This window comes from Lissotriton vulgaris, chromosome 10 (genome assembly GCF_964263255.1).
Source record: "Lissotriton vulgaris chromosome 10, aLisVul1.2, whole genome shotgun sequence".
NCBI lineage: Eukaryota > Metazoa > Chordata > Amphibia > Caudata > Salamandridae > Lissotriton > Lissotriton vulgaris.
In genome coordinates, this window is record NC_141698.1 from 613,830,504 (window position 1) to 613,853,735 (window position 23,232).

The window sequence follows — 23,232 nt, forward strand, 5'->3', positions numbered from 1 at the left end:
GGGGTACAATGTATCCACTCAAAATGTTGCCCGAGGCTGGAAACAATGCTGCAGGTAAAGCTGGCAGCAGCAGGTATGAGGAACAGGAGGTGAAAAGGGCCAAAGTAGGGTTACTGACACTCAATATCGCAGGTAGCTTGTTTAAAGGAGATGCTATAAGGCTGGTCTGCACTGACATAGGCCCAGGGGAGTGAATCCAGTACTTAAAGTAGTGCTTGGTATTGAAGCGGACAATGCAAGAGCATCCATTATTGATTATCCTGCCCAGACAGCAGTTCAGGACTCACCCTAGACTAACAAAGGAGGGTACGAGATACGTGAGGATCACCAGATAAACAACAGCTTAGTACCAACTATAGTAACATGCTCTAGTTGGTTTCACCCCTGGAGTCTGACAAATTAACACAAGTGGCTCTTTTAGGGTCTAGCTCATCTTGTGCAAAAAAGAAAGTAAAATCTAAGTCGGATAAAATTTGGAAAAAACTTCCAAAGTATATGTCAGCCATCAACATAACGGCTCCCTTACACGCATTAAAGGCGCCTCGGATGGTAGCCCTCTGCGCAAGTGGGTTCAATCGAAGGGGGAAGTGAAATCGTTGATCTCTAGGATTTCAAGTTCAGGTACAGGGCTCGGTTCAGACTTAAGGCTTACAGCTGATTCTAGCCTGCAATTACCTGCTCTGCCCGCTTCTCAGGCACATAGCCCTGGGCCTCAGTGTTCTCTTCCGATACCCGCTCCTCTCAGCGGGATGCCACTGAGAAACAGCTGTCAAAGGGCACATTGGTTACTAAACAGCCATCGCTTTCCCTAATTTTGCATGCCCTGCAGGATCAAAAGCTGGAAGCACAAGAGCACTCTGCACAGGCCAGGGCAGACAAAATCTGCATCCAGCAGTCGTCGATTGAAGTGACTAGCAAGGTAGGGGCATTAATAAAGGAGGTAGCAGAGCTGCAACAGCGGGTTGCTGACACAGAGGAGACCACTACTTCAACAGCCAGATCAGAACAATTGCATGATGATCAGAAGCTTGCCATGCAGGCTCAAATAGAGGACTTGGAGAACCGGCAACGCCTTAATAATTTAAGGCTGTTTGGGGTCTGATCCCCGAGCGTTTGTGGTCCAGTTATTCCAAAAGGCTTTCCCCAACCTTGCAGATTGAGACTGGGATTGCCAAATACGGTGTGTACCTAGACTACCAACTTTCTTACACAAGCAGGGTTCTCTCTATCCTAGACCACTGCTGATTTTCTTTGGCAATTCCTTATTAAGGTAAGCAATATCCTTGAAAGCCCGCCCTGCCACACCAGTGGAGGTTGAATCTTTCTATATCTTTGACAGATCAGATCTATGCAGAGCCAACAAGGACAAGCACTGGAAACTGAGACAGCTTATTGGCCCGTTAAAAGCTGAAGGTATACAGGTCTTCTTACAAGAGCTCTCGCGATCAAAGGTTATAAAAGGTATACATTCGTAGTTCTTCTCTACTGATCAGTAGTCCAAGCAAGCTCTAAGTTAATGGCAACTGGAGGCAGCGGATAAAAGACTGAGCAGCCGAATCCAGCAGGGGCATTCATTCAGGAAATTTAGCCCATTTATTTATGATTAACACTATGGAACCACGGTCTGTCTTCTCTTTTTTTTCTGGTCTCTCTTGGTCCCTTCGCATATTCTGGGCACGGCTGGGCACTGGTTCACTCTGGGTGCACTGCCTTCTCATAGCTGCCAACCCATTGGCAGCCTATACGGGGAGGATTCCTTCTTCGCGATACTGGGAGGAGGAGGGAAGGGAGGGTTGGGCCATGGGGTCTGGGAAGGGGTCGCAGAGGAAAATGTCAAAAGGGGCACACATGAGTGGGTAGGTAGGGTGGTAATGAGTTTTATTAGAGAACACAGGAGCCAATTTAAGATGAGTTGGCACTTTATTAACAATAGTAGCAGGATTGATCTTGGGATAACCTTTAAAGCACATGGCAGAGGTACTAGGCACCAATCTCTATGGGGCTGATTAGATGTAAGGCCTGGAATGTATCAGTCCCAAATAATGGAGTTAAGCGCCAACTAGTTCGGGAGGAACTAAAAATGTGTAGAGCTCAGATTGTCCTCCTTACAGAGACACATCTAGCCTATAAAGACCTAGGGCTTTTCAAACATCTTAGGTACCAAACAATTGTATGTACAACCCAGAGTGCTGCCATTAGGGTAACAGCCATACTAGTGGACAAGACATGTGATCATTGAATCCTTAAGGTCGCGGCAGATCATCGAGGAAGATGAGCGTCAGCACAGTTAGAGATAAAGGGTACAAAGTATGTGTTCTGCTCAATAAATGGCCCTAATGTCGATGATCCTACTGTTTTTGATTTTATAAATCTAGACTTATTTGACTGGCCGAGGGAGTGGTGAATCCTGGGGGATTTTAATTGTGTGGCAAATTGAGCTATTGACTCTACGATTAAAGCAGCCATTTCAAGAATGGGAAAAGTTGGGGCCGCAATTATCGAACTGGGGCTGCTGCACAGCCTAAGGGACGTCTGGTGGGTACTTTACCCAGCATCTCCAGGGTATAAATGCTATTCAGCTCCACATAAACAGTATTCCAAAATCAACATGGCTTGGGTTTCTGACAATATATTGTTATCTGCGGATATGTAAGTATGCCCTAGGATTACTTCTGACCCTAACCCCATAATATTGTCTTTCCAGGTCAAGGCCGCTCGAAAGGCGGTCAGACATTTTTCATTTCCACGCTATTTACTCACAGACAATAACTACTTAGTCATTATCAATAAAAACTAGAGGATTTTTTAAAGACAATGTGGGGACTGCTTCCCCTTGTATAGTTTGGGACGCGATGAAGGCGTTCATAAGGGGGGGTCACTCTGCAGTATATCTGGCAGCAAAAGAAAGATCTGGAGCCGCATCCAGAGTTGCTTTTCAAACACTCTCTTCTGTCGGATTACACTAAGCAGACGTGATCCGGCGAGGTGCTAGAGACCAGGATCAGTTGTACATCTCCTTAACCACATGGCTGCTGTCCATTTTCCCCCCCTGTGCTGGAAAATCATTGATGCCATTATTCATGACGAGCTCAGCTCGTCATCAGCACACGACACCCGTGGGTGATGACGAGCTGAGCTCGTCATCAGCATCGAAAGGGTTAATAGACTATGGGATGGCAATATGCAGGATGTTAAGGGGCAAAAATGCTGGGAGATATAACAAGCACCAGTCTTTACAATATGAATATGGTGATCAAATTGGGAGAGTGATTTCCCATCAGTTAGCAGACAATAGAGCTAACACTCAGATAAAGGCTATAAAAGGGTAGTGTGATATTTTCCATATGCATTCACAGTCAAAAGTAGAGCAATTCTCCAAGTTGTATCAAAGGCTTTACACACAAACCACATCACCAGACGAGGAAGGATTGCAGAAGTATCTCAAGGGTGGCAGCTTGCCCCTCATGTGTGAGGAAGACTCAGCTTCACTGGAATATGAAATCACACATGACGAAATATCATGAGGCAATATCTAGGCTACCTTTTGGGAAGGCTGCTGGGGAGGATTCAATAAAAGTCGACTTTTATAAAACCTTTAAGAGCATCATTGTCCCACCTCTGATGGCGGTCATTCAATATATAGGGTCTAAGGGGTTGGCTCCTGAATCATGGAACGTGACAAACATGGCCATTTAAAAAAAAAAGACAAGCCACCCGAGGAACGCAGTTCTTACCGACCACTAGCTCTCATAAACTCAGACACCCAGATTTTTGCTTAAATCTTGGCCACTTGCCTGGCTCCTATAATGCCAGGATGAGTATCTAGTCAGCAGCATGGCTTCATCCAGGTTAGAGATACTACGTCTCACGTTAACACTGCAGTGGAAAACTTTAATCTAGCTAGGAAGTCAGCAGTGAGTATGGGCATGGTCCTATTAGATGCCGAAAAGGCATTCGACCGGGTGGTTTGGAATTACTTATGGGCAACGCTTGGAGCATTTGATCTGAGAGGGAGATATAGCAAATGGATACAAGCTTTGTATAGCAAACCTCAGGCAAATTTGCTTTATGCTAGTTTAAAATCATCTCACTTCCCAATACAATATGGCACTAGGCAAGAATGCCCCCTTTCCTCCTTTCCCCCTTGCTAGTCGCCTTGTATATCGAGCCATTCGTCCGGGCATTACATACTAACATAAGGTAATACCACTGACTTTAGAATCGAGCCAGCTTAAAATTACTGCCTACGCAGATGATATAGCCATTTTCACTACTGATCCAGCATCTGCAATAAACCTCACTGAAGATGAAGCAAGCAGATTCGTTTTTTTCTCCGGCTGTAGGTCAAACGTTAAGAAGACACAAGTGCTTCTTAATTTTCAACCTGACAGACCTGTATTGGGTGTTTGCCCTATAGCCACTTACTTGGGGATGCATATCTCTGCACAGATCAAACGTATACCCGTACTGAATTACGAACCTTTGTTGGAAGGTACAACTAAGCAACTGAGAAGCTGGCATAGGCTCCCAATCGGCATAATAGTGAGGTGTAATATTATAAAAATGAAAATACTTCCAAAGTTTTTATACTTATTCCGCTCAATCCCCCTACTCATCCCCAATTCTTTTTTCAGGAAGTTAGAAGGGGTGATACACAGCTTTATGTGGGGGTATAAAAAAGTACGACGTGCAATAGATCTTTTGAAGCTCCCGTTTAATCAGGGCGGGCTAGACCTTCCGGATTTTAAAATGTATTACTGGGCAGTATTTGTGGGGCGCTTCCGCAGCCTCTGGACAGTCTGTAACCCAAGATTTTTGTCATCGCTTGGTCCTAAGGTCTGACTGTCGAATGTTCTTATACAAAGTCACGACCCTAACTACTTTAAATGTCCATGACCATCAGGGACAGCGTGTATATATGGCAGGTAACTCTTACTAAATGCTCCCTGTCCCTCTACCATGACAAACTCCCACTATGGGGTAATCCCATGCTCCCGGAGGTATTTCAGGATACAGCTGGCAGACGCTGGCTAGATATGGGATTGACTTTTTGGGGCACTTATACGATCACAACGGATTTCGGACATTTAAACGCCTACAGCTCTCATTCAATCTACCAGGCCGACGTGTTTTTAAATATCTCCAGATCAGGAATAATTTTTTGAGACATCATGCCTTAACATCAGTATCTAGCGCTGAGATATAGGAGTGCTTGCACAGGCAGAACCCGAAATCTGCAATCAGCATTATGTTTCAATGCCTGGGCAAGTTCAGACAGAACAGTTGTGAAGCTGGCAGCAAGACGGAGTAAGACTCTGGGGACAAATGTTACTTCTATAGTAATCAATCAGGCATTTTGCACTATTTGCATGCTTTACTGCACCCCAGAGAGGATCGCTAGCTGGTATCAAAAGGGGAGAGGTCACAGGGGGGATCAAAATAAATGCCCAAAGTGCAGTTTGAATGCAGCAAATATTGTACATATGTTCGCTACCTTCCCTGAGTTAGATACATTCTGACAGAAGATAAGTTACGCCAGGAGGATACGTCTGGGGACAGATTGCTCCCCAACAGTCACGGAAATCATGCTGGGCTACAAAGAGGACAGCCATGGACTGAGAGGCCTCCTTACAGTTCTATTGGTGTCTGCTTGACTTGCCATAGACAGGGCTTGGATCGCCCCAAAATCCCCCTCTGCAGCTGAGTGATGGGCATTAGTGAAGAAAACTTATGAAATGGAGAAGGCCCTTGTTGAGATTTGATTCTATATGGGGCAGTTTATAGGATACATAAAGGTATCATATTAGACTGGGGGACTGAGCAGAACAGAATTGGGACAGGTGCCTACCTGAGTATGGAGTCTAGATTTTAGTTTTATTATCATTGTTCTTCTTAAATTAACATATGTGTTGTAATGCATTATTATTAATGTGTTCTGTTATCCCACAAAATATATAAAAAGCTGTAATGATGCTCCCTTTTCGAGGATAAAAATATTTAAATAAATAAATAAATAATGATACCCTATTTATATAAAAGTTATATATTTTAGTTTTCAGAGGTAGTATGTTCTGTTACTTTTTAAAATTATGTTTTTTACTTTTTTTATTTGTAAATGTGTTTTAATCGTTTGGAATTCATATTTTGAATAGAATTAATAATTGTACATATCTTAATTGTTTTTAACATACTAATTATTGATATGATCTTTTATATTTTAAAATATATTTATTTTATATATATATATATATACATACATTTGTAACAATTGTTTTAATGTATTTCTATTATATTTTACAGTTATTTTTTAGATAAATGTTTTGAATGAATTACATGTTCATACATTAATAAGTCAGTTTTAATATTTTAGTTGAATTTTCTAAAACAATAACTATTTCTAAAATTATTATAATGTTAACTATATTTATTTAAATACCTAACCATGCAATGACAGCATTGTGTCTTATTGATATTTTGCTGTCAATATTCTTCTTGTATTTCAAATTGTAAATATGTGAAGTTGATATTTTTACCTCAGTATTTTCTCTATGGTATTTTTGTATTGCAGTGTTTTGCAGTCGATATTCTGTCATTCATGTGACTGAAACAGGGCTGATAGGATGATTCCCCCATTGCCATTATATTTTTCTTTTCATTGTTAATACAACTTCATGTTCACATCATGGACACTGGCCACAAAGCTGCAGTTAGTCGAACAGGACACTCAAGCTTCAGAAAAAATATCAGATATTTTGTATTTTTTTATTTTCCATATGTATTTTAGTTTCTTTGTAGAAATAGGTGCATTAATTAAATAGAAATGTCTGCCTTAATGCAGTATTTTTGCGCTATCATGATGGGATTTTGCTAGCACCAAGCCCACTGATCTGATGGTTGGGTCCAGTCATCTTCGGATTTGTATTGTAGGAAAGTCGGAACCTGAGGTACCCAAAAACCTGAACATTTCATCAACGTTATTAATGTTTATTAGATGAAAGAGTTTAATCATCAGGGGCATATTTAGAAGAATGTCACACAGTGCAGTTCAATAAGTCACCTTGCTGCCCTGCATGACAGAAAAAGGACAGGAATGTGTCATTTCTGTGGCAATACAGCTCAATCCTGCCTTCTCCCTTGCCCTGGCACCCTTTTGGCAGTTTAGCGCCAACGTAAGCACCCTTGCACTATAGTGCACGAGTGCCTGCATTGCATGCAGGATTGTTTTTGTGAAGGAAGGGACACCTTCCTGCACAAAACAATCCAGAGAGGCATATTCCTCTTTCTATGTGTGCTGTAGAATACAGGACACATAGAAAGAGTAAGTAACAAGGAGAAATAAAGATATTTCTCCTCATTACGCCTCACCCGAGAAGGCATATCTTTTTGGTGCATTCATAGTTTGAAGACATGTTTTTTTTCTCACCACTAGGCCTTATGCTTTCAGGTAACCAGTGCTTAGCGCCAGGAAACCCTGGGGTATCCGTGCGCTCTATAAGCATTAATAACATAACATAAAATAGTTCTGGTAAATCTGTGAGTGGGTCAAACACCATAGTGCCTGCGTGGGAACACCCACACAGCTCACATGGAACTCCTTCCCAGGGCAGAGTAAGGAAATTCAGGGATATGCGCTGCGTAGCCTTACTTCAGCTTTATGGAGCCATCCAGGGTCGCATAAAGTGGCCTTGCGTGGCGTCATAAATCACATATAAGGATTGTGCCGCTCTTCAACCGCGTTGTGTGGTGCAAAAGCAATGCAAACCAGCTCATTAATAGGCCCCACAGTCTTTTAGCTGTTCCTTGCCTGATTTACTGCAGATTCAGATGGAAGAGCACAAATATGTTACTGGACAAGGCTGTAATCTACCTGCCAATAACTACTGCTTCTCCAAAATTATTACATGCTGCTTCTAAACAACAGCACCATTTGCAGTACAAAGATGAGGTTATGACATATCACCGTGGACGCGGACCCGCGTAGTCGGTAGTATACATTGAAGCGCTCACAAAAGCTAATCAATTCCCTCAGTCTGCAGCAGGCAAGCTCTTTCTCACTCTAATTGCCCCATTTACGACTATTATGTATGTACTTACAGTAACTGCATTCTGCTGGTGCTGAGAGGTTGCGGCTTTTCAACTCAAAGATTCAAGGAAAAAAATTCTCTGGATCATTACTAATCAGGTTTATAGTGTTTTGGCGCCACACTTGCATTTTATGCGGCCCTGTAATTGGATAATTTTCTACAGGCGAAAGGCTTGTAATGGAGATTGTATGCAGCCGAACTTCAAGGCATGGGAATAGGAGCATAGATTTGAAGTGCTCTAGTGATATTAGAAGTATGCTTAAAGCCTCTCATCATCCACTATGCTGATTTGTGCCATGATATCACGCGTAATGCTCACTGTAGTGTAAGAAGGAAGATATATCACGAGAGCTGTTCATTTCAGAGGTCTGGGCTGCAGGGTTTGAGCCTGCTCGGCTACAAAAAGATTTTAATTTGCAGTCGAATATCCCTGACATGTTCCAAGGGACTTCCTCTGTAGTGACATTAGTTGAATGTCAAAAAGGATTTGTCATTATTGTGCTTTATTAACAATAAATGCCAAGGGGATTATCACAGATTTTTCCATTTACTGTATTATATAATCTGTCCACTGCAGTTGAGCATCACATCATCCAGAGTAATGTCTGAAAAAATGACCCTGGCGGATACACATAGCACCTTTGTTTTTCAGATATAAAGTAATCCGAAACATCTCTGCATTAGAAGTAAAGATGTATGTATGTGAATATGACAAAAAGAATGAAGGCACGCACCATAGATTTATGCCTATAATATGCATAGGTTTATACATTTTAGAGGATTCACAACAATCTACAATTATCACCGGAAAACTATTCAAGTTGTACATTTTCAGACATACTCCCACAAGCCTACACCTATGTTTGTCGATTGCCTGTTTACTGATTACTAGTAGTAAGATAGGAGGAAATGTGCACATTAAAAAATGTCCTTTATATTTCTCAGAATGGAAAATATGATTCTAATGTTCTGAAATGTTTGCTCCCGCATTGACAGTAAATTTGGCTGGGTCCATCTTGTATCTGTCGCCCAGTGGAACTGCAACATCCCCTTCGACCCAATTTCCAATCTGTATCTGACTTATGGCAACTGGTATCCAACATTTCCAGGACCCATGTGCTCCCAGTCCCCTCAGGCAGTGCCAAGTCAATGTCCCATCCTTTTTCATAGGATAGTTGTGTTCTAACACCGTCTGATGTGGTGTTTGGAGTAGGGTGGCCAAATGTCCCTGATTTGCCCTGACAGTCCTTGCCACCCGACACTTATTACTAAAATGAATAAATGTCCCCATTTTGAGAGAGGGTCGGATGAGCACGCACATTTATCACTGTACTCTGAAAACTCTTGTTGACACTAGCCTTCTTACGATACCAGGGAACAGAGCTTTGTTTAAAAGAGTCGCATACTGTGCTATCCTCATTCAGGCAGCACCGTAGGGTTTAATTTGGGGTGCATCAACCCCTTCAGAGCCGTCACCTGAGACTAGAATCACAAAGCTCTCCTTGCAACACACCTCAGCATGGCAGAGGAAGTCTTTAATTTTCAGGATACAGAGGTGTGTGTTTTTGTAGCAAGAAAAATTTAAGATTTTCTTGGCAATGCTGTGATGTGTTCTATATGGCTGTCCCAATAATGTTATGTTATGTTATGTTGTTAGAGCTTTTAAAGCGCACTTTTACCCAAGGTTGTCCTGGCGCTGAGCACTGTCTAACTGGTTTCCGTAGGCACAGAAGGCTTATTCTGAGAACATCCACGTTTTCAACCCCTTCCTAAAAGAAAGGAGCTCAGTGGAGTTCCTAAGATACACTGGTAGGTTGTTCCAAGCTTTTGCGGCACACAAGGTGAAACTGCTGCCACCCCACTTATCTTTTTCACTTGCTTTGCTTCCGAGGAGCGCAACATTCTACTGGGGATATACCATTGAAGGCGTCTTCTCAGATATTCAGGACCACTGCCCATCAAAGACTTAAAAACCATGAAAAGCTTTTAGAATTGTTCACGTTGTTTCATTGGCAGCCAGTGAAAGTGTCGAAGTCCATTTCTAACTGAAATTAACCTTGGTGTGCCCGTTAGCAGCCTAGCTGCCGCATTTTGCACCAGCTGGAGTCTGTTCAGATGTTTCCTTTGAATGCCCAAGTACAGACTATTACAATAATCCAGCCGTGACAAAATGAGGGCTGAGACTTCTGTCCTGAAGCTGTCCTCTGGTAGGAAAAATTACATTTTCCTCAAAATTCTGAGGAGGAAGAAGCTCGTTGAGACAACCCCATCCACCTGGTCCCCAAAAGTAAGTTTGCTATCCATAATCTCACCCAGGTTCTTGGCTTTCACCTTGAGGGTTGGGGGCTTATCTATTTCTTCAGACCAAAAGTCTGGTGTCCAGAGTTTGGGGTTCTTCCCAAATATAATAACCTCAGTTTTGCCTGCGTTGAGTTTCAAGCAGTTCGCACACATCCAACCAGTTATAGCTTTAATGCAATTGTGGCATTTTAAGGCAGGTTCGGCTTCTTTGGCTCGCTGTAGGGACAACACAACTTGTGTGTCTTCAGCATAGGATGTGAAGTGGAGCCCGAAGGCTCTTATCAGGGCTGCCAGCGGGCTAACGTAAATATTAAAAAGCGTGGGGCCAAGGGAGTACCCTTGTGGCACCCCGCAAGGAAGGGAAAAATGCTTCAAAATTGGCCAAAAAAGATTTCAATAGATTCCAGGCCTTACCCTGAACCCGTGCTCTAGATAATCAGTCCATCAAAACTTAATGATGGACCGTATCGAAGGTTGCTGACAGATCCAACATAATCAGGATTGCTGAGCCTCCCTGGTCCACGGCCTCTTGTACCTCCTCTGTGGCTTTAATCAGAGCTAGCTCCGTGCTATGTCCAGCACAAAAGCCATACTGCGTAGGCTCAAGCACATTGTTGCTCTGAAAGAACGTGCTGAGTTGCACATTGATGGCCTTCTCCATCATTTTTGCCAGCAGTGGAAGTCAAGAGATGGGTCTATAGTTATTCGGATCGCTTGGATCCAGGTTTTTTTTTATCAGTAGGAGTATTGAGGCTGAATTCCAGGCTGTGGGATACTGGCCTGACTCAATGATGATGTTAAACAAAGGTGTAAGAATGGAGGCAATGACTTCTGGGGTGTTTTTAATCACTGATACTGGACAGGGGTCCAGGGGAGATCCAGATCGAGTCCCCATCAAAAGGTTGGTTATCTCATCTTGGATCTCGAATGGTGTGAAATCCTCTAATATAGGTGCAGTGTTGCAGGCCGCTGGCTTCGGCCTGGCTAACAACTCTCCCACCCCTCTATGCTGGTTGATGAAGGAAGAAAAAATAACCTCCACCTTATTGAGAAAAAAGGAGGCTAATGACTCACAGAGTCCTGGGCTGCTGTGTGTGTTGGGTTTGGTGGGGTTCGTAAGATTGTTTAGAGTTCTGAAGAGTTCTCTGGAGGAGAATTTAGCCTTGTTAATCTGCTCCACAAAATAAGCTTTTTTGGCTTCTTTGATTAGTTTTTAGGTCTCGCGCCTAGCGATACACTGTGCAGCAGTGTTTGGGCAGTGAGAGTCCTTTTGTCCGGGTTTTCAAAATGGACCTGGAAAATGCACACGCTTGTGCGTGTGATTTTCCATTTGCGGCCTGCTATTGGCCTTTCCCTGCGAGTTGTTTTGTAAAGTAGACACCAATAGGCCAGAGGTGGGTGCATAGCTCCGCCCCTGGCCTATTGGTGTCTGTTACATGCATTTCCTGCCATATGCTTTCAATTATCGTGCCCAGACACGGGCGCGACAATTGAAAGAATATGGGCACGTGCACTACTCGTGGCTTTGTTTTTCCGATAACTGTGAGCAGAGCAGTAACTTAGAGGCCCAGAATGATGATGCAGCTCTGACTAAATTAAATAGAACGAGGAGATAAATACCTTGACACTAATGTATGTGAGACCGAGCGCCACCATCGTACGGGCCAGCTGAGCCGTGACGACTCCCGCCACGGTCCAGTAAGGACTCACGCTGCATTCTCGAGGCTCTGCTGCAGGCAGTCTCTCTCTCTTTCTCACGCGCAGCATGATCAAGGGCTCGGGAGGCTGTATACATTACAGGCACCGTGGCACATAACTCTAGTGGTGCAGGTACTACAGCAGCGGGATTTGCAGCTGTCGGTCTGAGCATTACTGCTGCCAGCTCACACCGTGTCCTGCCTCGGCTGCAGCACAGTCGTTGGGCAAGTCATTACAGTCACTCTCAGGTGTTCTGTCCCGTGAATCAGAATGCTGGGTAAAGGTATCCAGCGCGAGCGCAGCTGAGCCAGCCCCCAAGCCGCGAGCAGAGCGGACCGGGCCTGCCAGCTTTGCTCAGACCTGGCTAATTACTAAAATCCAGCACTCCAGCTTGACAGCTGAGGAGGCGCTATAATGCGTAATTTTTATTTTGAATGCAGTGAGGCGGGGACTTGCCTTCAAATGCGTTAGGCTAATACTTGATACATGGCACTTAGCAGAGACGCACATGATTCTCCCAAATAATCAATATTTGTAGTCCCACATGAGTAAATCTGCCATTTAGCTGGAATGCTTATCTTTCCCAGTGGATAGATTCCACCCCTCGTGTATTAAGCACATAGTCATAAATATTCTTACTCTTCTTCAAACAATCCTTTCATTCTTGCCTATCTTCATGTTTTACAACAAAAACAGCAAGACTGACATGTTTTGTTACTATGTCAGTATGCCCTCTTCTGTTTCCTCCGTGCTTTTAATACTTTTTCCTTCTTTGACTTCTATATGTACACCAGGTTTGATCCCTATTTATTCTTTGCTCGCACACCTGTTTTCCTTCATTCGATTAGATTCAATCTCTTGAATCTGGATCACATCTGTCCTTACTTTCCATTGGCAGTTCACTTGTTCTAAACACACAATACTCAACTCCCAAGGAGGGAGAGAGGGGGGTTCCTAGGGAGAATATTTAAAGACCCAACAGTTTTAATCCCCAAACCTACTAATACATAACACAAGAAAACTGATGGTCTAAATGCAAACAAAGGAAGGTATATGTAACCATAGACACAGAACAGAAGTAAGCCAAACAACCCACATTGAATGTTTCATCAATCTAGCTGTAAATAAAAATAAATAAAAGGTTAATAGAGCCTTTGCGACTTCATGTCAGGAGAAACCCTGAGGAGGGCAGAAGAATAAGGATTTCCATCAACTGCCCTTGGTGGCCAGTGTCATCATTTGGAAAACCAAAGGCGCCCTATGTCACCTCAGCTCTTCTGGCAATGAGCCAAATGTTGGTAGACTAGGCGTATAGTGACAAGGAAGAAAGGTGCAGTGCAAACAATATAAATGTGAGTGAATTAAAAAAGTTACAACAGTGGTCCAAAACCCTTTATTGATGACCACTGGTGGACTTATTAAAAAATACAGTGTCGGTTTCGAACAAATCTACCGAAAATGGTCTACTAGTTTCAGCCGCTATGGATATAAGAACCCTGGCTTTCTTCAGGACCTAATTAATTTTGATACTGCATTATGTATGGTGATAATAAAAAACTAACAAATATCACAGTGTTAAATGTATGTGACCAATCACAATACCTCCATACAGGATGGTTGATACTTCATACCTATCCTGTATGAGGTAGAAAGCCTCACCTCACCTGGCTCTGACTCAGGTCGAGAAGGAGGCACCTCCCTCACCGTCGGTACCCCGGGTATGTCCTGAGGCAGTGAACAAAGAGGTTGTACAGAGTTCCCCAGTGGGAGCCAATGGAGTGGCTCAAGCTGGCTTTTCTCTCACTAATAATGAAAAGGCAAGTGATGATGTGAACCCTTTTTCGGAATTTAAGGATACCTCACACAGGTTACCGGTTGGACGACTACTGTCATCCCATCCGATGGCCGTCCAGCGTCATCATTGGTATCCTGCTCCTACGGCAGGCTGGCGGTGCAATGCCCGTCGGGCAGCATGGGGGGCTGCACTTTGGCGGAGTTCTTTTATTCCGAGCCAACGGGTGTGTGCGTGTGAGGGGCCTAAAAAAGGTGCAATAGTGAGCGTGAGTGTGTGTGTACTAAAAAAAGTCAGTAAAGTCCATTAAAAAATAATTTTAATAGTCTGGCTCACTGCTTTATTAAAAGGAAATAAAGGGGTATTAAGGAGTGATGGGCAATGTGATCAATCCTTATTCAAGGAGTGATGGGCAATGTGATCAATCCTTATTATAATTATTTATGGCCTCATCTCAGGAATCCCCCTTCAGCGCTGGATCTTGCAAACACCCCTTTAGCACTGCCCCCTCTTTGCACACGTAACTGTACTCTGGGGCAGGGCTCCGGGACATCTCTTTTCTTATTTGAACTTATGGCCTCATCTTGCAAATCCTCCTTCAGCGCTGCCCCCAGATGCCGCATCTTGCAAACCCCACTTCATCGCTACCAGCCCTTCGCACACATACCTTTACTATAGGGTGGGGTTCAGGGACACATCTTTCGTTACCTGCACATCACACATGGTGTCAGAGAGCTAGGAGTTTCAGTGACTGTCACGCATGTATCCCCCTACTCAGAGCAAGCCATCCGACAATCTGCTGTCATTGGCCCTAGTTCTACAGAGGACATACGCTCTGCACTGCCCAGGATGGTGTTGGCAGTGGCACTGATCCCAGCAGCAGTACTACTGACCAGGATTGTTTTCAGCTCTTGAGCTGAATCCAGAGGATAGCATCTGAAAACAACATAGAAGAAAGTCAGGCAGCAGGGAAGAGAAATTCATGCTCTCCTGTTTCACTTTTTATATTAAAATTGAGATTCTCCCAACTGCTTTCACACAACTTCACATTTCATGCAAACCACATCACCCCTTCAAAGAGAGTGCGGCCCTCGACACTGTTGTCAAATCACAACCAGCGATAAGTGAAAAGGTCAGAGGTCATCCCATGATTTATTAACTGCAATGCTCATCTCAGTAAGAGAATAACTAAAGGAAGTTAAAGTGATTTGTTCAAACTCCTGCTTTCTTTGAAACAAAATATAGAAGAGCCTTCGGCCACCTGTGTGTTCTTTTTAAATATATAGTTTTATTAAATAATAGGCAGTCCCTGTCACCTGCTATACATTCCATCCTACATTTTAAATTCCTTGTTGTATTTGTTTTCATCATTTCACATTTCTTTACGTTAACATAGCCATTGCTTTACTGTACAGTTGCTATAAAAGCATATAATATGGGATAGTGTGCATTTTCTTTCTTTAAAGAATTGTTCCACTGCAAAGAAAAAAACATAAAATAAAAAACATTGCCATTTACAATACCAATATCTCCAACTCCAACAAATGCAAGACCTATTGCATTGTAAATGCTTGTTTATAGTTAGTAAGGCTTGCTTTGTAGGCTTCTTTATTAGTGGTGTTATACCCTTTTCCCGAGACCCGCTCCAACCTCTTACAGTCAGTTTTGTGCTTTTGCAGATTAGCGGAGAATCAGGGGGCTGAGGGGAGTGCTCGCTTAGGGGTATACAGTTTAACCGGGGCTAGTTGGCTGCACGCAGCCTCAATCCAACTCGTGTAAGCTGCTGTGGCCTCCTCAACACTGGTAGAGAGACTTGGGGCAGTTGCTTTCAAGTCATTCCCTAAGTTAATACTATCAATCTTTTTCCAGTCCCGTATAGTTATCTTCTCCTTGGGCTTTGGTTTGGATAGGTTATGTAGCGTTGGTGAAAGAATTAAAAAAATAGCGGCATGATCTGTCCAGGGGAATGCCAGTATCTCTGACAGGGAGAGGCCGGAGTATATATTTTGGGACAGCCATATAGTACGCACCACAGCATGGCCAAAGAAGTCTTTAATTTTCATGCCACAGAAATACACACCTCTGCAGCTTGAAAATTAAAGACATCCTCTGCCATACTGGGGTGTGTTGCAAGGGGATCATTGCGATTCTGGCCTCAGGTGATCTATCTATCTATCTATCTATCTATCTATCTATCTATCTATCTATCTATCTATCTATCTATCTATCTATCTATCTATCTATCTATCTATCTATCTATCTATCTATCTATCTATCTATCTATCTATCTATCTATCTATCTATCTATCTATCTATCTATCTGTTAGAACTGGGGGTCTCTAGTTGGCAGAGGTAGGTACCACTGTCCAAATAGGGACCCTTGCTTCTAGTCAGGGCAAGGAGATAACCCTCTTAGATAACCCCTGCTCGCCCTCTAGGTAGCCTGGCCTGAGCAGTCTAGGCTAACCAGAGGCAATGCGTAAAGTATTTGTACCAACACTCACAGCAACACAGTGAAAACACCACAAACTGATTCCACAACAGTTTAGGAAAATAAAGATATTTATTCTAAACTACACAAGACCAAAACGACAAAAATCCAACATACACAGTTCAAGGATATGGTTTCAAAAGAGTTCTTCAGGTTGTAATCAAAGTTCCTTAAGTTGCGATCAAATAATCCACAGTTGCGTGAAAAGTTCACGGTTGCGTCACGTTTGCTCACAGTACCTTTTAGATGCAACAAAGTTCCACAAGCAGGAAGCTGGTGCGGTGGAAACAAGCGATGCGTTACTCCTGAGACCCTGGGGAGGCGATGCGACAGCCCCGCTGCAGCAGCGGGCGTGTGGCGACGAATCCGGTTTGTATGGGGAGGAAGGCCGTTTGCGTGGATTCCGGTGCGTAGGTTCCGTAGGAAGTCTGTTCTCGCAAAGGCACGATGCGATGATCTCGTAGGGGCTGCGACGATCTCCGGGGCGACGATGCGCGGTCCAGCAGTGATCCTCTCTCTCGCAGCTCCTCGATGTGATGGTTCTGCGATGATGTTCGCAGCGACGTGATGCGGTCCGCAAGCAAGCGGTGCGGTGATCTCACCCAGCGACGACAGTTTCTGCGACGACACTCGCAGCGATGTTCGATTCTCCCACACCGGTCTGGTGCGTCCCGCAAACGAAGGGTGCGACGGCTCCGGCAGCGACGTCACGCGCTGCGCCGATCTCAACCTTCGTAGCGGCGGGAAACTTCTCGCACTGTCGGGGATGCGCTCCGCAAGCGAGCGATGCGACACTTTTCAGCTTCAAAAGTCTCTCAAGCTTAGTCTCAAGCTTCCCAGCTCAGGTTCAACTTCCAGAGGCCCCACAACTGGATCAAGCACTCTAGGAAGGACAGAACTCTCTCAGCAGAGTTCAGGGAAACTGGGGGTGAAGTCCTTTTGTTCCTGGGACTTCAAAAACAGGGAGCCAGCTCTTCTCAGGCCCTTGGAGATTCCTTCAAGACAGGGGACACAGCTCACAGCAAAGTCCTTCCCCTCTCCTTGGCAGCAAAGCAACAGCAGGTCAGTCCAGCAGAGCAACAGCAGGACAGTCTTCCTTCTTCAGAGTCAGCTTTCTCCTTGGCAGAGGTTCTTTCTTGATTCCAGGATGATCTAATTTTCTGTTGTCAGGGGTCCTGTACTTATACCCCTAAAGTCTTTGTCCTCTCGGTGCATGTGGGCCCTGAGCCCGGTCTGAACCAGTTCTAGGTGGATCCTGAGCACTTTGTTTTGCTGGCTGCATCTTTCCTTTCAGAGTGAGGGGCAGGGTCCTCAGCCGCCCAGCACGAGGTGGAGCCAGCATTGTGGCAGGCAGGCACAGCCCTATTCAGCCCAGGTGCTAACTCCTCCCACCACTCAGGTTGCAATTGCTTCATTCAGCCTAGTGCTGACTCATCCAGCCTCTGGGGGAATTCCCCAGCCCCTGTCACTCACAAACCAGACAGTCAATACACAAACAGGCCCAGGCACACAGAAGGGTCAGACAAGAGAACAGCAACTTTCTAAAAGTGCTGCTCTCAAACACAGGATTTAAAAACCACCTTTCCTAGAAGATGTGTTATTAAATTCTGAGTTCAGGGATACTAGATACTTATGTCCTATCTTGTTCCTATGGGAAGAAATGCTGTTAACCACTGTAGCCAGCATCCCCCATGTTAACCTATGGAGCAAGATAACCTTACAATAGTGAAAAACGAAAATGGCTGTAATTCACTACCAGAGCATGTCACCTGCACTAGTGCATGCTCTACCTTTCACATACACTGCACCCTGCCCAGGGGGGTACCTTGGGCCTTCCATAGGGGTGACTGATGTGCACGAAAAGGAAAGGGTTAGGCCTGGTCAGCGGGGACGCTGACCAGGAGGACATGGCAGTTCTAAACTGCCCGTAGGCACTGCGGTGGCAGGCCTGAGACACCATTTTTAGAGCTACTCCTGTGGGTGGCACAATCAGTGCTGCAGGCCCACTAGTAGCATTTGTCATCACCAGCCCTGGCACACCCAGTGCACTTTACTAGGGACTTCATGGTGATACAAATATGCCAAACATGTATATCCAATCAGAATAACAATTTACATAGAGAGCATAGGCACTTTAGCACTGATCAGCAGTGGTAAAGTGCGCAGAGTCCCATTGCCAACAGCCACGGGTCAGGAAAAATAAGGGAGGAAGAAGCAAAAAGTAACCCTGCAAGAAGGGCCAGTTCCAACACAACCCCCTTCCAGCCTAAAGCCAGGGTAGACCAAACGATACCTCGATGGGATTCCCTGCTTAAGGCGATAGAACACGGAACCTGGCCCAAACAGCAGGGCAGTCCTGTCCTACGCCGTCCTAAACCCAGTTGTATCACTCTATCCATACTCTCAGGGTCCACCATGCCAATCCATGTGGAACCCTTCACCTCACCTGTGGACACCACCTGTGCAGCACCTAACCTTAATTTCCTCACAGGTGTGTCCCAACAGACCAACAGCAAGCCACAGTGACCACCAACAGTGATCAGGGATGAGACCCAGGCCTCATTCCTCTCATGGCTCTCAAACCCCTGTGGTATCAGAGGGTGGGGGGCAATAGCCCCAGGTGCTTGGCACCCTTTGTCCACTCTCTCTCTTGTCAGTTCAGGTCTGACACTCTGGCACTGACCCACCAGTCCCGGACCTGTATCTGTCTACCAAGACAACCAAGAACACAACTTTCCTACCAGTTCAGGACCTCCCTCCAGCAACTGGTCTCCCAACCTAGCGTTTATCCCCTCAGGTTGCACCGGGGTCAGAGGCGAGTGCTCCCTCCCTCTGCACCCCCTTCCGTAGCGCTGCACCCTCCCTACTGGAGGGGTACCCCTGGGAACCATATTGGTCAGGACACTGGTTACAGATGTCCTCCCTTCCAGGTCAGGCAGATCCTGAACCTGGTCTCCCAAACCAGGGACCAAAACCTGCGGTTTTGCATTCGCCTGGCACGCCAGGACTTCTGGGGACTCACATAGTACCCCCTTGAGGGTGACACACAACTCATGTGTCCTGTGACAGTCTGCCTGGCGCAGTTCTCCCGACCCCTGTCCACCTGACAGTGCGGGAAGATCCCCCAGGACAGAAGTGGTGTCACCATGGTCACTCCTGGGAGACTCAGCCCTTCTGACTGGTCCCTGACCCACTGGTTCTCCCGCTGGGGACTCCTTCCCCCTCTCACCCCTCAGTCTGGACTTCTGTACCCTCCCAAACGGAGCGGCACTGCCAAACACCAGAACTGATGGAGGCCTGGTTACAGGCACTCCCCGTTCACCGGACACTAGGAGATCCTCCTCAAATGGCCTACAAGTACAGTCTAGGTCCCCATCCTGGTGTTCCCTTAAGGAACCCTCCAGGCCCTGAGACTGGGTTTCGGGCACCGTGAGATACACCGTCCCACACTCATTCCTTCTCCACTGAGACCGGACATGAGCCCCTACACCCCTCCCACTACACTTGGACCTAACCGGGCTACACTGAACCTCTTCCACCTCACAGGTCTGGAAGATATCTAAGCCACTCCTTTTGGGATCACTCCCCAATGCCGCCTCAGACTCTCTGGAATTCACCAAGAGGTCTGCCTCCAACGCAAGCTCTCTGGGGTCAGAGAACTCACACTCCACCGGGTGTTGGCATAGCTCTGGAAAACAGGGACTTAAAAATATGCTCTCCATCAAATGAATCACACAGCCCCCCACAGTTGTTAACCAAGCTACCCTTTGCCTCACCCTCCAGTGCCTCACACAAGTACCCCACACCACTCTCCTGAGACTGGCAAGACAGTATCTGACTGTCTCTGTCACACAACCCACACTCTTCTGGCTGGTCTTCACTCACACACACCAAGGTTTCTACCACGGGGGAACCCCTCTCCCTGTACCTCTCATCTAGAGTCAGTAGAGTGTCCCTACCACCTCTGGGAATATGGTCCCCTGGGCCAGTCCCCCAATCTACTTCAGGGACACGGCACTCCACTGGAACTACATCATAAACCTGAACCCCCTGGTGTATATCGACCCCCTCCCTCAAGTCAGGCGCCACATCTCTGGGTGTTTGTACCTTTCTCTCAGCACTGGAAACTATAATCTTGCTGCCACCATCTGAGCTGGACTCCACCTCCAACTCAGCAAAGCTCACTTCTTGAGCTACCCATGTTTCTTCTTCAGCTGAGACCCTCATAGCCTCACGCATCTTGAGCTCCAACTCAAGCTTCCTCATTCTTAATTCATGGGCCAAGGACAATTTCAATTCCTCCAGGGCACGGGCATGTTTGCTCTCCTCCGCCGCCCTTTCTTTTTCCATTTGCTTCATCTTCATTTCAAGCCTCAACATTTCTAATTTATGATCTCTAGCCCTTTGGTTTTCCTCCAACTCCTCTGGGGAAAAACTTTCAGCTGAATGATTGCTGCCAGCCCTTGAGGCTGCTCTGGACACAGGCAGATCCTGTGGCCTGAAACCATCCCTTTGTGCATCCTCATCCACTTCTGCATCATCTGTCTCCCCAGCCTTTTTGGTCTCCCACCAGGCCCTTAAGGCCTCCTGTAGCTCCTCCTTCTTGGAGCGGCGCTTCATGGGGTATCCAAAGTTCCTGCAGAACTGCCTGAGTTGACCTACTTTGTAATCACTTAACATTTCAATATCAAACTCCAGTTCTGCAACATCACTTGCTGGTTTACCCTTCTGAGACATGATGCTTGGATTCTTTCAGGGTTACGATCAAAAATAGAACCAAAAATAAAAAATGTAGTATGCGGTGGCGTAGTGGTCTGCACTCACTAGTGATGTACACCAATTACTGTGGGTCAAGTACAAATACAAGTTCAAATCCCACCGCCTGACCAACAATGTTAGAACTGGGGGTCTCTAGTTGGCAGAGGTAGGTACCACTGTCCAAATAAGGACCCTTGCTTCTAGTCAGGGCAAGGAGATAACCCTCTTAGATAACCCCTGCTCGCCCTCTAGGTAGCTTGGCCTGAGCAGTCTAGGCTAACCAGAGGCAATGCGTAAAGTATTTGTACCAACACTCACAGCAACACAGTGAAAACACCACAAACTGATTCCACAACAGTTTAGGAAAATAAAGATATTTATTCTAAACTACACAAGACCAAAACGACAAAAATCCAACATACACAGTTCAAGGATATGGTTTCAAAAGAGTTCTTCAGGTTGTAATCAAAGTTCCTTAAGTTGCGATCAAATAATCCACAGTTGCGTGAAAAGTTCACGGTTGCGTCACGTTTGCTCACAGTACCTTTTAGATGCAACAAAGTTCCACAAGCAGGAAGCTGGTGCGGTGGAAACAAGCGATGCGTTACTCCTGAGACCCTGGGGAGGCGATGCGACAGCCCCGCTGCAGCAGCGGGCGTGTGGCGACGAATCCGGTCTGTATGGGGAGGAAGGCCGCTTGCGTGGATTCCGGTGCGTAGGTTCCGTAGGAAGTCTGTTCTCGCAAAGGCACGATGCGATGATCTCGTAGGGGCTGCGACGATCTCCGGGCGATGATGCGCGGTCCAGCAGTGATCCTCTCTCTCGCAGCTCCTCGATGTGATGGTTCTGCGACGATGTTCGCAGCGACGTGATGCGGTCCGCAAGCAAGCGGTGCGGTGATCTCACCCAGCGAAGACAGGTTCTGCGACGACACTCGCAGCGATGTTCGATTCTCCCACACCGGTCTGGTGCGTCCCGCAAACGAAGGGTGCGACGGCTCAGGCAGCGACGTCAGGCGCTGCGCCGATCTCGACCTTCGTAGCGGCGGGAAACTTCTCGCACTGTCGGGGATGCGCTCCGCAAGCGAGCGATGCGACACTTTTCAGCTTCAAAAGTCTCTCAAGCTTAGTCTCAAGCTTCCCAGCTCAGGTTCAACTTCCAGAGGCCCCACAACTGGATCAAGCACTCTAGGAAGGACAGAACTCTCTCAGCAGAGTTCAGGGAAACTGGGGGTGAAGTCCTTTTGTTCCTGGGACTTCAAAAACAGGGAGCCAGCTCTTCTCAGGCCCTTAGAGATTCCTTCAAGACAGGGGACACAGCTCACAGCAAAGTCCTTCCCCTCTCCTTGGCAGCAAAGCAACAGCAGGTCAGTCCAGCAGAGCAACAGCAGGACAGTCTTACTTCTTCAGAGTCAGCTTTCTCCTTGGCAGAGGTTCTTTCTTGATTCCAGGATGATCTAATTTTCTGTTGTCAGGGGTCCTGTACTTATACCCCTAAAGTCTTTGTCCTCTCTGTGCATGTGGGCCCTGAGCCCGGTCTGAACCAGTTCTGGGTGGATCCTAAGCACTTTGTTTTGCTGGCTGCATCTTTCCTTTCAGAGTGAGGGGCAGGGTCCTCAGCCACCCAGCAGGAGGTGGAGCCAGCATTGTGGCAGGCAGGCACAGCCCTATTCAGCCCAGGTGCTAACTCCTCCCACCACTCAGGTTGCAATTACTTCATTCAGCCTAGTGCTGACTCATCCAGCCTCTGGGGGAATTCCCCAGCCCCTGTCACTCACAAACCAGACAGTCAATACACAAACAGGCCCAGGCACACAGAAGGGTCAGACAAGAGAACAGCAACTTTCTAAAAGTGCTGCTCTCAAACACAGGATTTAAAAACCACCTTTCCTAGAAGATGTGTTATTAAATTCTGAGTTCAGGGATACTAGATACTTATGTCCTATCTTGTTGCTATGGGAAGAAATGCTGTTAACCACTGTAGCCAGAATCCCCCATGTTAACCTATGGAGCAAGATAGCCTTACAATAGTGAAAAACGAAAATGGCTGTAATTCACTACCAGAGCATGTCACCTGCACTAGTACATGCTCTACCTTTCACATACACT

At 45.9% G+C, this 23,232-nt stretch overlaps 1 protein-coding gene across 2 annotated transcripts in view; it reads left to right on the forward strand.

The window, feature by feature from the left end:
* Window positions 1–23,232, forward strand: part of LOC147688594 (sodium channel protein type 5 subunit alpha-like) — a 1,046,042-nt gene that overhangs the window by 826,940 nt on the left and 195,870 nt on the right. The gene's annotated exons all lie outside the window — the stretch shown is intronic.